The sequence below is a fragment of the Tachypleus tridentatus genome, chromosome 7 (genome assembly GCF_004210375.1).
Source record: "Tachypleus tridentatus isolate NWPU-2018 chromosome 7, ASM421037v1, whole genome shotgun sequence".
NCBI classification, from domain to species: Eukaryota; Metazoa; Arthropoda; class Merostomata; order Xiphosura; family Limulidae; genus Tachypleus; species Tachypleus tridentatus.
Window position 1 is genome coordinate 169,506,570 of NC_134831.1, and position 13,402 is coordinate 169,519,971.

Genomic DNA, 13,402 nt, shown 5'->3' on the forward strand with positions numbered 1-13,402 from the left:
GCGGCTCCTCCTACAAGAATACTATTAATGAATGCCAAGAAACGTGTAGTTTTTGAAAGATTGCCAAATTTGAACTGACGACAAACTTATTGGAATCAGAGCATGTATTCCGGTGTGTAAGAAATACAGAAAAGTGCTTTGTGTTTTCTGGTTCTTTTCCTTGAATTATTATGTCGTTATAGGTTTGTGAAACAACATGAATCAGTTTGAATTCGATAAAGTTAAAAAGGTTTTGTGGTTTAGTATTCAGTTGGCGTTTTATTGTGATTTCTTAACGAATTTATATTTTTAAAAAGTCAACTTTCTGAGAAACATTTGTTGCTAATCGATTTATGACACTTCTTAGTAGCTTATTTTCCAGGAATGAGCCGGCCGAAATTAGGAAAAAAAAACAAATATTTTTGTTTCTTGTCAAACAAAACCGTATTTGAAGATATCTCATTGTTCTTGGAATGCTAAAGATTAAATGTATCTTTATAATTGAATCTAGTTCTTAAAAATAACGAAAGATGTCGTCAGGATATTACGCTGTACATAATATAACTTTTAAACTCCATTTTATCATTACAATTCATCCGGATAATGAGCCGTTGCTTACTAGTGAGTTGTAAACGGAAGATCCATGCAGAGAAACACAAAGTTTAATTGAAGACGCTCTATACTTACAGTTGTATGGTACTATAACTATAACAGTTAACCCTATTAATCATGTAGATTAATTTTTCGTTTTGCAAAGCCACATCGGGAATCGAACCTTGAATTTGTAGCTCCACAAATCCGTGTACTTACCACTGTTATACCTTAAAACTGTTCAGTTTAAGATTAACCGTTTAGACGATGGATTCTAGAGGCAGTCATCTCTTCCACTAATCAGCAATTTTAAATTAGGGGCGGTACTGTTTGTACCTTGGAGTCATTGAGCTGGCCTCTTAGCCAATGCGCCGCATAAAGCGCTGTCCAGGATGTAAATATTAAACAATAACGGATCCGTGGCATTTATGTTTCTTCAGTTAATCTCTTTTCTCAGTGCACTTGTTCGTTCACTGAAAATTCACGAACTACCTGGCTCAGCTTTTTGTTGTTGTTGTTTTTTTAACACTGTGTCCCTTCGCATTTGTTTTGAACGTTCACTCTCATCTCCATCTTTAAGTAGTGTCGGGCGTGGCTTAGTGGTTAATATGTCAAGCTGCAGGTTGAACGATCCGAGGTACAAGACTTGCTCTTTCTGCCATGAGCTCTTGATGAAAATTATAATCACCCAGTTAGTCAGGTGACTCGGGTTCTTCTGGCTTCCTTGTCTCTGATCACTGTTGTTCAAAGTAGGGACAGACTGACCGATATAATCAGTGATTTAGGAGGGAGTTGTAAAGTGGGTGTGCTTGGCTAGACGTACGGATTTTACAATAAGATATTCAAAGTATAAGGGGCCGCTATGCTGCCAAATACAGCTTAGTTTAGGGGAGTGTGAGGTAATGTGTCCCAGACAACTACTGTAATATTATAATTTATAGTTTAAGTCAAATATGTAAAAAGTGTGGTTGCTACAACACCGTCGACTGCGATGCTTCTGATTAAAGGGGTCTCTGACATCGCCACTCAGTTCACGTGCTCTTACACCTTCATTCAAGATGAGTTGTTTGACTGAGAGCAAAGTCACATTGGGGTATCTGCTGGGTGCACCGCGATGAATCGAACCCCCTGATTTTAGTGCTGTAAGTCCATAGACTTACCGCTGTCCCACCGGGAGACCTTGTAGCTTGACAGTTCTATCTTTAGAGACAAATGTACCAGTTAATATGAGTATTCAAAATTAGTTAGCTGCAGTCGTTTTGTGGTGAAAATTCCGTTTGTCATTTCCTGCAATTTGTTCTCGTTACTAACGTTACTAAGAACCACTTCCCGTGTTAAACAGTCTAGGATATGTTTGACGTTTTCGTTTCTATATTAACGTAAACCTACATTCATGTTAAACTTCATTTTGTTTAGAAACACCATGAATAGCCATGACGATATTACAATGTTGATTCCAAAACATAATATGCTTTTACATTAATGGAAAATCTAAAGAAACAACTTCTACGTTGAAATCAACTTAAAAAACACAACTTTTATCTGATAGTGAAGCGTTTTCTTATCTAAGAAACGCTTATTTTGTTGATCTTTTTGAGCTGGATCGAAATAAAGAGAAATCCCCCATGTAAGTCCCTAACTATAACGAAAACATTCCTTTATTTAAAATAATCATCACTATAAAGTTATGGTAAACGTTAGAATAATTAGGGACTAACCTCAAATGGCAAGAGTTCATTTATTTATATGTTGGATGTGATATAGAAGTTCATATTGCGCATAACAGTACAGGTATGGCGCTTTAATCATAATTTATCGATTTTATTGTCAGTGAAAAGTTAAATATGAAGTATATTAAACTCTTGGGAATGAATCCATTTTGTATCTAAACAGGTGTTACTATATCTTTCTTTTATACCTATAAATATCGAAAACGTTTTATCGTGCATCCTATTTTTAAGCTCCCCGCTAGTACAACAGTAAGTCTACGTATTTAAAACGCTAAAAACAGGGGTTCTATTCCCTTCGGTAGGCTCAGCAGGTAGCCCGATGTGGCTTTGTTACAAGAAAACACACACAAACCCTGTTTCTAATTAATTAAAACATAACGTTAATATTTTAAATACATGATGCAGTAACTTTATACGTAGGTGTTTTCAACCCGGACGGCAGTTTATGTCACGCGCAGGGGCCAAACCGCCAGGTCAGAGACCCTTAATATTTAGACATACCTATTTCTAGGCCTGGCATGGCCAGGTGGTTAAGGCACTCGGCTCGTAATCTGAGGGTCGCGGGTTTCGTATACCCATCGCACCAAACATGCTCGCCCCTTCAGTCTTGGGGGCGTTATAATGTTACCATCAATCCTACTATTCGTTGGTAAAAGAGTAGCCCAAGAGTTGGCGGTGGGTGGTGATGACTAGCTGCCTTCCCTCTAGTCTTACACTGCTAAGTTAGGGACGGTTAGCGCAGATAGCCCTCGTGTAGCTATGCGCGAAATTCTAAACAAACAAAGCCTATTTCTAATTTAAAAATCCTTGTCACAGGGGTGCCAGCTAGTTAATACTAGTTTTTTACAGAATAGAGGAAATTATTTAATTGAATTAGTTTACCAAGTACTGGGAACATTACTACTAAAAACTCATTATCTGTGTAGTTAATCCTAACTCACCTATATATTCCATAGTTAATCCTAACTCCCATATATATATTCTATAGTTAATCCTAACACATATATATATAATCCATAGTTAATCCTAACTCACCTATATATATTCTATAGTTAATCCTAACAAACATATATATAATCCATAGTTAATCCTAACTCCCATGTATATATTCCATAGTTAATCCTAACTCCCATATATATTCCATAGTTAATCCTAACTCCCATATATATATTCTATAGTTAATCCTAACACACATATATATAATCCATAGTTAATCCTAACTCCCATGTATATATTCCATAGTTAATCCTAACTCCCATATATATATTCTATAGTTAATCCTAACACACATATATATAATCCATAGTTAATCCTAACTCCCATGTATATATTCCATAGTTAATCCTAACTCACCTATATATATTCTATAGTTAATCCTAACAAACATATATATAATCCATAGTTAATCCTAACTCCCATGTATATATTCCATAGTTAATCCTAACTCCCATATATATTCCATAGTTAATCCTAACTCCAGTACATTTTCCATAGTTAATTCTAAGTCCGATATATATTCCATGGTTAATCTTAGCTCCCATATATATATTCCATAGTTAATCCTAACTCACATTTATATATATATATTTCATAGTTATTCCTAACTCCCGTATATATTGTACATAGTATAGTACAAGAGTTAGGATTAAGTATGGTATATATACGTGAGATAGGATTAACTATGGAATATATACGGGAGTTAGGATTAACTGTAAAATATATACGGTAGTTAAGATTAACTATATAATATTTATATATAAGTTTGGATTAACTATGGAATATTTGTATATGAGTTAGAATCTATGGAATATATATATGTGAGTTAGATTAACTTATATATGATAGAATAACTATATATATGGGAGATAGGTAACTATGGAATATACTATAGGATTAACTATGGAATATATATATGGGAGTTAGGAATAACTATGTACCATATATACGGGAGTTAGGAATAACTATGAAATATATATATATGTATATATATATATGTATGGGAGTTAAAATTAACTATGGAATATATATATATATATATCAATGTGAGTTAGGATTAAATATGGAATATATATATGGGAGTTAGGATTAACCATGGAATATATATAGGAATTAGAATTAACGATGGAAAATATACTGGAGTTAGGATTAACTATGGAATATATATGGGAGTTAGGATTAACTATGGAATATATACATGGGAGTTAGGATTAACTATGGAATATATATGGAGGTAGGATTAACTATGGAATAGATATATATGAGTTACGATTAACTATATAATATATATGGGAGTTAGGAATAATTATGGAACATATATATGAGTTACGATTAACTATGTAATATATTTACGGGAGGTAGGATTAATTATGTACTATATATACGGGAGTTAGGAATAACTATGAAATATATATGTATGGGAGTTAACATTAACTATGTTATATATATATATATAAGTGTGTGTTAAGATTAACTATGGATTATATATATGTGTGTTAGGATTAACTATGAAATATATATGGGACTTAGGATTAACTATAGAATATATATATGAGAGTTAGGATAAACTATGGAATATATGTGGGAGTTAGAATTAACTATGGAATATATATACGTGATATAGGATTAACTATGGAATATATACGGGAGTTAGGATTAACTATAAAATATATACGGAGTTAAGATTAACTATATAATATTTATATATAAGTTTGGATTAACTATGGAATATTTGTATATGAGTTAGGGTTAACTATGGAATATATGTGGGAGTTAGAATTAACTATGGAATATACATATAAGATTTAGGATTAACTATGAAATATATATGGGACTTAGGATTAACTATGAAATATATATGGGACTCAGGATTAACTACAGAATATATATGTATGAGAGTTAGGATAAACTATGGAATATATGTTGGAGCTAGGATTAACTATGGAATATATACGGGAGTTAGGATTAACTACAAAATCCTAGTTATTCCTGACTCCCGTATATATAGTGCATAGTTAATCCTACCTCCCATATATATATTCCATAGTTAATCCCAACACACCTATATACAATCTATAGTTAATCCTAAGTCCCATATATATTCCATAGTTAATCCTAAATCTTATATATATATATATCACAGTTAATTCTAATTCCCGTATATATTACATAGTTAGTCCTAACACCTGTATATATTCCATAGTTAATCCTATCTCCCGTATATATTCCATAGTTAATCTTAACTCTCGCAGATATTCCATACTTAATCCTAACTCCGCTATATATTTCATGGTTAATCCTAACTGATATACAAATATTCCATGGTTAATTCTAACTTATATATAAATATTTCATAGTTAATCCTAACTTCCATATATATATTCCATAGTTATTCCTAACTCCCCTATATATTCCGTAGTTAATCCTAACTCATATATATATTCCATAGTTAATCCTAACTCCCATATATATATATTCCATAGTTAATCCTAACTTTATATATTTTCCATAGTTAATCCTTACACCCCTATATATTCCATAGTTAATCCTAACTGATATATAAATATTCCATAGTTAATCCTAACTTCCGTATATATTCCATAGTTAATTTTAACTCCCATATATATATTCCTCAGTTATTTCTAACTCATATATATATTCCATAGTTATTTCTAACTCATCTATTTATTCTATAGTTAATCCTAACTCCCATATATTTATTCCATAGTTATTCCTAACTCATATATATATATATATTCCATAGTTAATCTTAACTCCCATATATATTTTCCACAGTTACTCCTAACTCCAGTATATATTCCATAGTTAATCCTAACTTCCGTATATATTCCATAGTTAATTTTAACTCCCATATATATATTCCTCAGTTATTTCTAACTCATATATATATTCCATAGTTATTTCTAACTCATCTATTTATTCTATAGTTAATCCTAACTCCCATATATATATATTCCATAGTTAATTTTAACTCCCATATATATATTCCATAGTTATTTCTAACGCATCTATTTATTCTATAGTTAATCCTAACTCCCATATATATATATTCCATAGTTATTCCTAACTCCCATATATATATTCCATAGTTATTCCTAACTCCCATATATATATATATTCCATAGTTACTCCTAACTCCCATATATATATTCCATAGTTATTCCTATTCATGTATATATTCCATAGTTATTCCTAATTCATGTATATATTTCATAGTTAATCCTAACTCATATATATATTCCATAGTTAATCCTGACTCCCATATATATATTTCATAGTTATTCCTAACTCATATATATATTCCATAGTTAATCCTAACTTCTATATATATATTTCATAGTTATTCCCAATTCATATATATATCCCATAGTTAATCCTAACTCCCACATATGTTCTATAATTAATCCTTACTGCCATATATATGTTCCATTGTTAATTCTAACTCCCATGTATATATTCCTGCAATCATACTTGTCAAACTAAACACAGAAGTTGAAGGTGATTCCCAAAAAATTACATTTGATTTATTTACTACCATAAATAAAGTAAACCTATATTATTGACATATTTGTATAGCATTTAGGAAATAATATTGGTGGCTACCATCGTGGATCTGCTAAAGCGCCCTCTGTCTTGTGTAACACCTTATTTATTGGGAATTAACAATTGATGTTTTATATTTAGAGTGTTACGTCAGATATGATTTACTTCTTTTCTTCCTAACCAAACTAAAACGCTTGTTTAATATCACATTTTTTATGCATATGATAAAAAGGTTTGTTTGTTTGTTTGTTCTGTAAGTTTGGCTATATAAATAAAATACGTGAACAGCTCTTTACATGCAGTGTTTTTTATATGAAATCACAAGGAAGCACAAATACATAGGATGGAAAACAATTTACTTATTTGTACTACATTCATAGAGTAATTACTTGGACTTTTTATAGATATGTTTGTAACTACTACTTACCTTAAAAAATAGATGGGGCGTGGTCTCTACATCTGGCTTGAAATGCAAATCGGGTATTCGTGCTTCAAGACTCGTTACCAATAAAACCACCTACTAGAATTTCAGCTTTAGGGTGAGAATGACAGTCAAATCCCATTATTCGACAATACAACAGTTGGTTGTGAGTACTGTTGGCCAGCTGCCTTCTCTCTGGTTTGTCACTTCAAAATTAGGGGCAGATGTACATAAGTAGCATTTTTGTGAAGTTTTGCGAGAAATTCTGAAATAAACAAACAATACGTTAAAAAACATATTTAAGTAACGTTCTACTTACTTGTCCTAAGTGGTTGAAATGAGGTTTCAGTTATAAGAACGCACTACAGCTGATACCTGTAGCTCTGCAAAACCACTCTATAGATAAACATGGTCACATTGTTTTTAAAATTATCATATAATTGTTTGAAGCGCCATCTACTTTAATATCAGCTCGCATATTTAGCCCAATTAAAAAAAAAACACAACACTTATTTGTAATAAACAACCTTTGGGACCAAATATAGCTAAGGTACTGCACATGGGTGGTTTGTATTTCGTGTCTAATCGTGAGTGAATTTACATCGATATGAGTCGGTGGAGTTTGAAGGCAGTTCAGCTAAATAGCTTGCGACTCTTAAATTTGTACCCGTGAATTCATATCGATTAAGTAAAATCTTCTAACAATGCCTCTTGCACAAAAAACCCTCGAGTATTCCAAACGAACGGACAAACAGTATCACTTACGATCAGGTAAGATCAATAAAATTATTAGAGGGATGAGTGGTTAGGGCGCTTAACTCGCAGCAATCCGAGGGTCACAGGTTCGAATTCCCGTTACACCAAACATGCTCGCCCTTTCAGTTGTGCAGGGATTATAAAGTTACTGCCAATCCCACTAATCGTTTGTATAAGATTAGCCCAAGAGTTGACGGTGGGTGGTGATAACTAGCTGCCTTCTTTAGTCTTTCACTGCTATATTAGGAACGGCTCGCGCTTTGCGCGAAGTTCATAACAAAAGAAACAAACAATCATTTCACGTCACATCATAAATATTGAAACTGTTAACTATTCAGAGAAGAATGTCGAAGAATATATACCAGATATAACTAATAATTGAAAACAAACCAAGAAGTGTTAGCATTATTGATGTAGGATGACGAGAAAACCCATTTGTTCATCAACATCAATAAGTTTTCTCCACAAACCGTAGAAAACATTATACGCACACACCTAGACAAAAAGCAAAATCAACTAAGAAAAGTAAATATATCCCACGAATTAAAAAATCACGAAACCATATACTGATGCATACCATATATTCCCGACATCAGCAGAAAAATAACCAACCTTTGACAAAAACTAGTCACAAAATATGACATTGCAGTTAATACCAAATTTATTCAAAAACTAGGCACAAAACTAAGGTCTATACTATGTAAAAGCTACACTGACAAATACCACACCAACATTATTTATAAAATACACTGGTACTTAGGTGTTTTCTATGGTTATGTTGTGTTTATTTAATTTGCAGTGTTCGAAAATGCCTTACTTATACAACAACTCAAGCCCAAAATAAACCAATACAAAGGAACACCTTTATACCTATATTAATGTATAATCAAACAACTAAGCACGCCCTCTACATTTCTACACTCAATTACACAACCCCTTCAAACATGTGGTCAGCTACCGGTCAGCTGTCTCTTTCTTTCTTTGACGACGACCGAAGAAAGTCGAAACGTTGTTCGCTCCTCTACATAATTTTCTCAACCCAAACCAGCCGTTTTTACCTATATATTCAGTCATCTGATGAAAATGCCTTTGAAGTCTACGTCTCGTCTCAAAGCGTTTAAGTATTTCCTACATCAAAGAGACGTCATAAGAAAATCAACAGTGTTAGAAAACAGACAAAATGAAGTAAGCGCAGTAAAGGTCAGTGTGAGGACTTAGTGTCGGTACCCTAAATGACACGTACATTCTAGTTAATACCAAATTTATTCAAAAACCAGGCACAAAACTAAGGTCTATACTATGTAAAAGCTACACTGACGTACAGCGAGAAATAAGATCCCATATGGTCAGTCGGAGAGCTTGCCCAATACAGTGGCATCAGTATGACCTCAGATGGTAAAAAAATGTCATTGTTATCCATTTGGGTTACGGATGCTTCAGTGGTGTTAGGATGTTCTCTGATGGTTAAAAAATGTCCCTGTTGTCCAGCTTAGTCGCTGATGATTTCACATTTTATCTTGATCTACATAGTGTCAAAGTCACGGGTGTACAGCACTATAAAGTGCCATATAGTTGAACGTAACAGGTTCAGAAATAATAATCAGTGATGTCGAGAAACCCACTTGTTGAGAAATTTATATGCAAAAACGGCTCGTTTGGGTTGAGAAAACACTTTTACATAGAAGAGCGAACAACGTTTCGACCTTCTATGTAAAATATTTTCTCAACCCAAACGAGCCGTTTTTGCATATAAGGTCCAGAAATGGTTCTCTGAAGGAAGGAAGGAAGGTAGAGCCATCTACTCATCTGTGAGCATGCATTCTCTCTCTCTCTCTGTCTAGGTGTTTGGGTATATAAATTTGTATACCCAGGAGGGTCAGGTGCACTATACCTCTTCCTCCTTCCTTTACATTGTTTGAATTGACTTATTGATATATTTATAGTAAATACAGAGGGCCAGAGTGATAAGCATAACTTAGGTCCTTTTCAGGGCAATATCCATGTATATTGTTCTTTCAGTTTTTTTTTTTTTTTTTTTCAGATAACCAGCGAATAATTTCTCGCGGTAGTCCCATTTCATACATACAGAACCGAAGACCATTGTGCCATACAGTGTCGAATGCTTTCTCAATATCAAGGAAGCAAGCATCATGCATTCTTTTTTTAATTAAAGCTATTTATTATCGTTTCAGTTAACCTAATTAAATCTGTTGATTGTCTATATTTTCAAAACCGTTTTGTTCCTCTGGTAATTTTGATGTAATCTCCAAAAATTTGGAGAGAATTTTGCCTACACAGCTGGTCAGGCTGATCGGTCGATAACAATTTGGCTTATTAGCTGGTTTTCCTTCTTTGTGGAACAGTAATATATTAGTTTGCTTCCAAGAAACTGGGATGTATCCAGAGTATAGAGATAAACTAAAGATAACTAATAGGGGGTCAAATAATTTTGGAGTGCCTTTATTGAGAAGAACTGTTAGTATGCCATCATTTCCTGGTGCTTTGTTTTTTTAATATTTGATTGCTTGTTTGAGTTCAGTTAGTGTGATTTTCTTGGTGAGCAATAGAGTATTATAGTCATATATGTTATTAGTGTTACTCTTGATAATATTGATTGTAAAATGTGGTTTGTATAATTTTATGTTATTTGTTACATGATTGTTTACTTTGCTGTAGTAATAGATGTTCATGTCTAGGTCGTTATGTGTTTTAAATGTGTTTTGTAGTTGATGTCTGAAGGCTTCTGTTTTTTTCTTTTTTGGTTTGCGCTAAGGTGTTGTTATGTTCCAGTGTTAGGTATTTTTTTGTAGTGAGTTCATTTCTGAGTGTTAGCCAGAACTTACTAGGATCGGTTTGTTCATTTAGTTTGGAGCAGAAGTTGTCCCAGTTTTCTTGTTTTAGTTGTTTAATTTCTGCTCTAATTTTGTTTCTAATGTTTTAATTTGTGTTTTTATTTCTTGTTCTCTTGTTGCCATGAACTGTCTTCTTAATTGTCTTTGTTGTTTTATCATTCTTAATAGTTGTTTGGTTGATTTCCATGCATTGTTTATGGTTGTATATTGTTTTGGTACAGTTTCCGTAGCTGTTTTTAGAAGGCACTCCATGATTATTTGATTGTAACAATCAATTTCAGATTCGTTATTCACTGTATGTTTTATTTTATCTGGCAGTATGTTGTTTAATACTTTTTGGAATTCCTACCAATTTGATTTTTTGTAATCAAATTTGTCTTGTCTGTAGTTATCTTTATGGGGGGTGAGATGGAAGACATGCATTGTCGATGATTTGGTTTGCTTGTTTAGAATTTCGCGCAAAGCAACAAGAAGGCTATCTGTGCTAGCCGTCCCTAATTTAGCAGTATAAGACTAGAGGGAAGGCAACTAGTCATCACTACCCACCGCCAACTCTTAGGCTACTCTTTTACCAACGAATAGTGGGATTGACCGTCACTTTATAACGCCCTTAGGCTGAAAGGGCGATCATGTTTGGTGTGACGGGGATTCAAACCCGCGACCCTTAGATTACAAGTCGTGTGTCTTAACCACCTGGCCACGCCGGGCCCATTGTCGATGATCGCTTTAATTTCTTTGTTTTTTTAATTTTGCCCAAAATTAGCCGTCCTTAATTTAGCAGTGTAAGACTAGAGAAAAGGTAGCTAGTTATCACCAACCACCGTCAACTCTTGGGCTACTCTTTTACAAACAAACGGTGGAATTGACCGTCACATTATAACGCCTTCACTGAAAGGGTGAGCGTGTTTGGTATAACAGAGATTCGATTGCATGACATTAAGATTGCGAGTCGAGCGCCCTAACCTCCAGACCATGCTGGGGTTGCTCGCCGTAATAAAAAAGGACTGTTATGCAAATGGATTATCCGGCATTATTCTGAGATATCAACCTTATAATAGTCATGTGGAGTCAGCTGCATGACCGTTTATCACACAAAATCAGTTGAAAAATGTAGTAATAAAGAATTATGTGTGTGTGGGGTATATTCCCAAGAACGGATTGTATAGCGATATTACAGAGCTGTGTTAGCCACCGTAAACTCTTGGGCTACTCTTTTTACAAATGACTAAGATCACACTGTTTCAGGTTATTATTCACTACGTACAAGGTGTTTGTCAATAATTTGTTGACTTCAAAATGTTTTGCTTCCAGTATCTATACTCTTATATTGATTTTATATGTTTTTACTTTTGAAAAGATCTTTAAGTTGACAGATGTCTAAAGTAAAATCAAGAAACAGTTTTAAATGGCGCCGTTTCGTTTTAAATTGTATCGGGCGTAGCTTAGCGGTTAGCATGCCGGGCTGTGGTAGAAAGATTCAAGGTTCGAGACATAATTTTGGGCTCTTTATAAGCGTGATAGCCAATCCTTCATTTGTCACATCCTGGACAAACTCCCTTCTGTCGTGGCAGATATTGCTGATTGCTTGTGTTCTCAAAAGTAGAGACGGTTGTATTTGAACATTAGACATAGGTAGGCGTCTTTGATCGAACAGTTTAGCTTACGAAAAATGCAAAGACCATTTTAAACTTTAAGACTATCTCATTAGTTGAAGCTACGAAAGTTTACCTTCATTTAGCATTTCTTCCTTCAACGTCATAAATGAAACTTCCACACAAAATTCGATTTCCCCCACTAGTACAGCAGTAAGTCTATGGATTTACAACGCTAGAATTATGGGTATGATTTCCCCCGCTGGTACAGCAGTAAGTCTATGGATTTACAACGCTAGAATTATGGGTATGATTTCCCCCGCTGGACTCAGCAGATAGCCCGATGTGGCTTTGCTATAAGAAAACACAAATTTTAAGGTGTTAAGAACATTTCGTAGATGTAACGTTTCGGCTCTAACCATAACACGTGATCACTTACGACAATCAAAATATAATGAAAGAGTTTCAAACACCATGTGTGCTGTAATTAAGTTGATACCTCTTAAAAAACCTTTTATAGCTTTTCTTTCTATGAGTTTTTGTCATTTCGGTTTTTATCTATTTACACTTTTGTTACTATAACCCCTTGAAGGTCTTGTCTGTTTTAACCCCAAGCAATACAGTAAAGTACATGCATTCCGTCCATTTCGGGGATCTAACTGCGGATGCTAACTTTGTAGGGCCACAAACGTACTGCGTATGGAAAGAATTTTCATGAAAAAGAAATATTTATGATTTTATACAGATGTCACTTTTTGTGTTTTAGTACCAGCTAATTAAATATGAATAAATTGCATGTTCACTCCTGCTACATTTACTAGGACCCGACGGCTAACAAACTAAAAATTGGCAAATGCGCCGAGCGTCTTGAATTTGGTGAATTCTTGCACGAGCGTGTGACAAGAATATGAAGACCTCCAG

General features: G+C 33.9%; 1 long non-coding RNA gene across 1 annotated transcript in view; it reads right to left on the reverse strand.

Moving 5' to 3' along the window:
* LOC143257200 (uncharacterized) overlaps positions 1 to 13,402 on the reverse strand; it is a 65,499-nt gene that overhangs the window by 46,248 nt on the left and 5,849 nt on the right. The window contains exon 2 of the long non-coding RNA XR_013031733.1: positions 7,288 to 7,546. This is a non-coding gene — a long non-coding RNA (uncharacterized LOC143257200). The remainder of the gene's footprint in view (positions 1 to 7,287; positions 7,547 to 13,402) is intronic.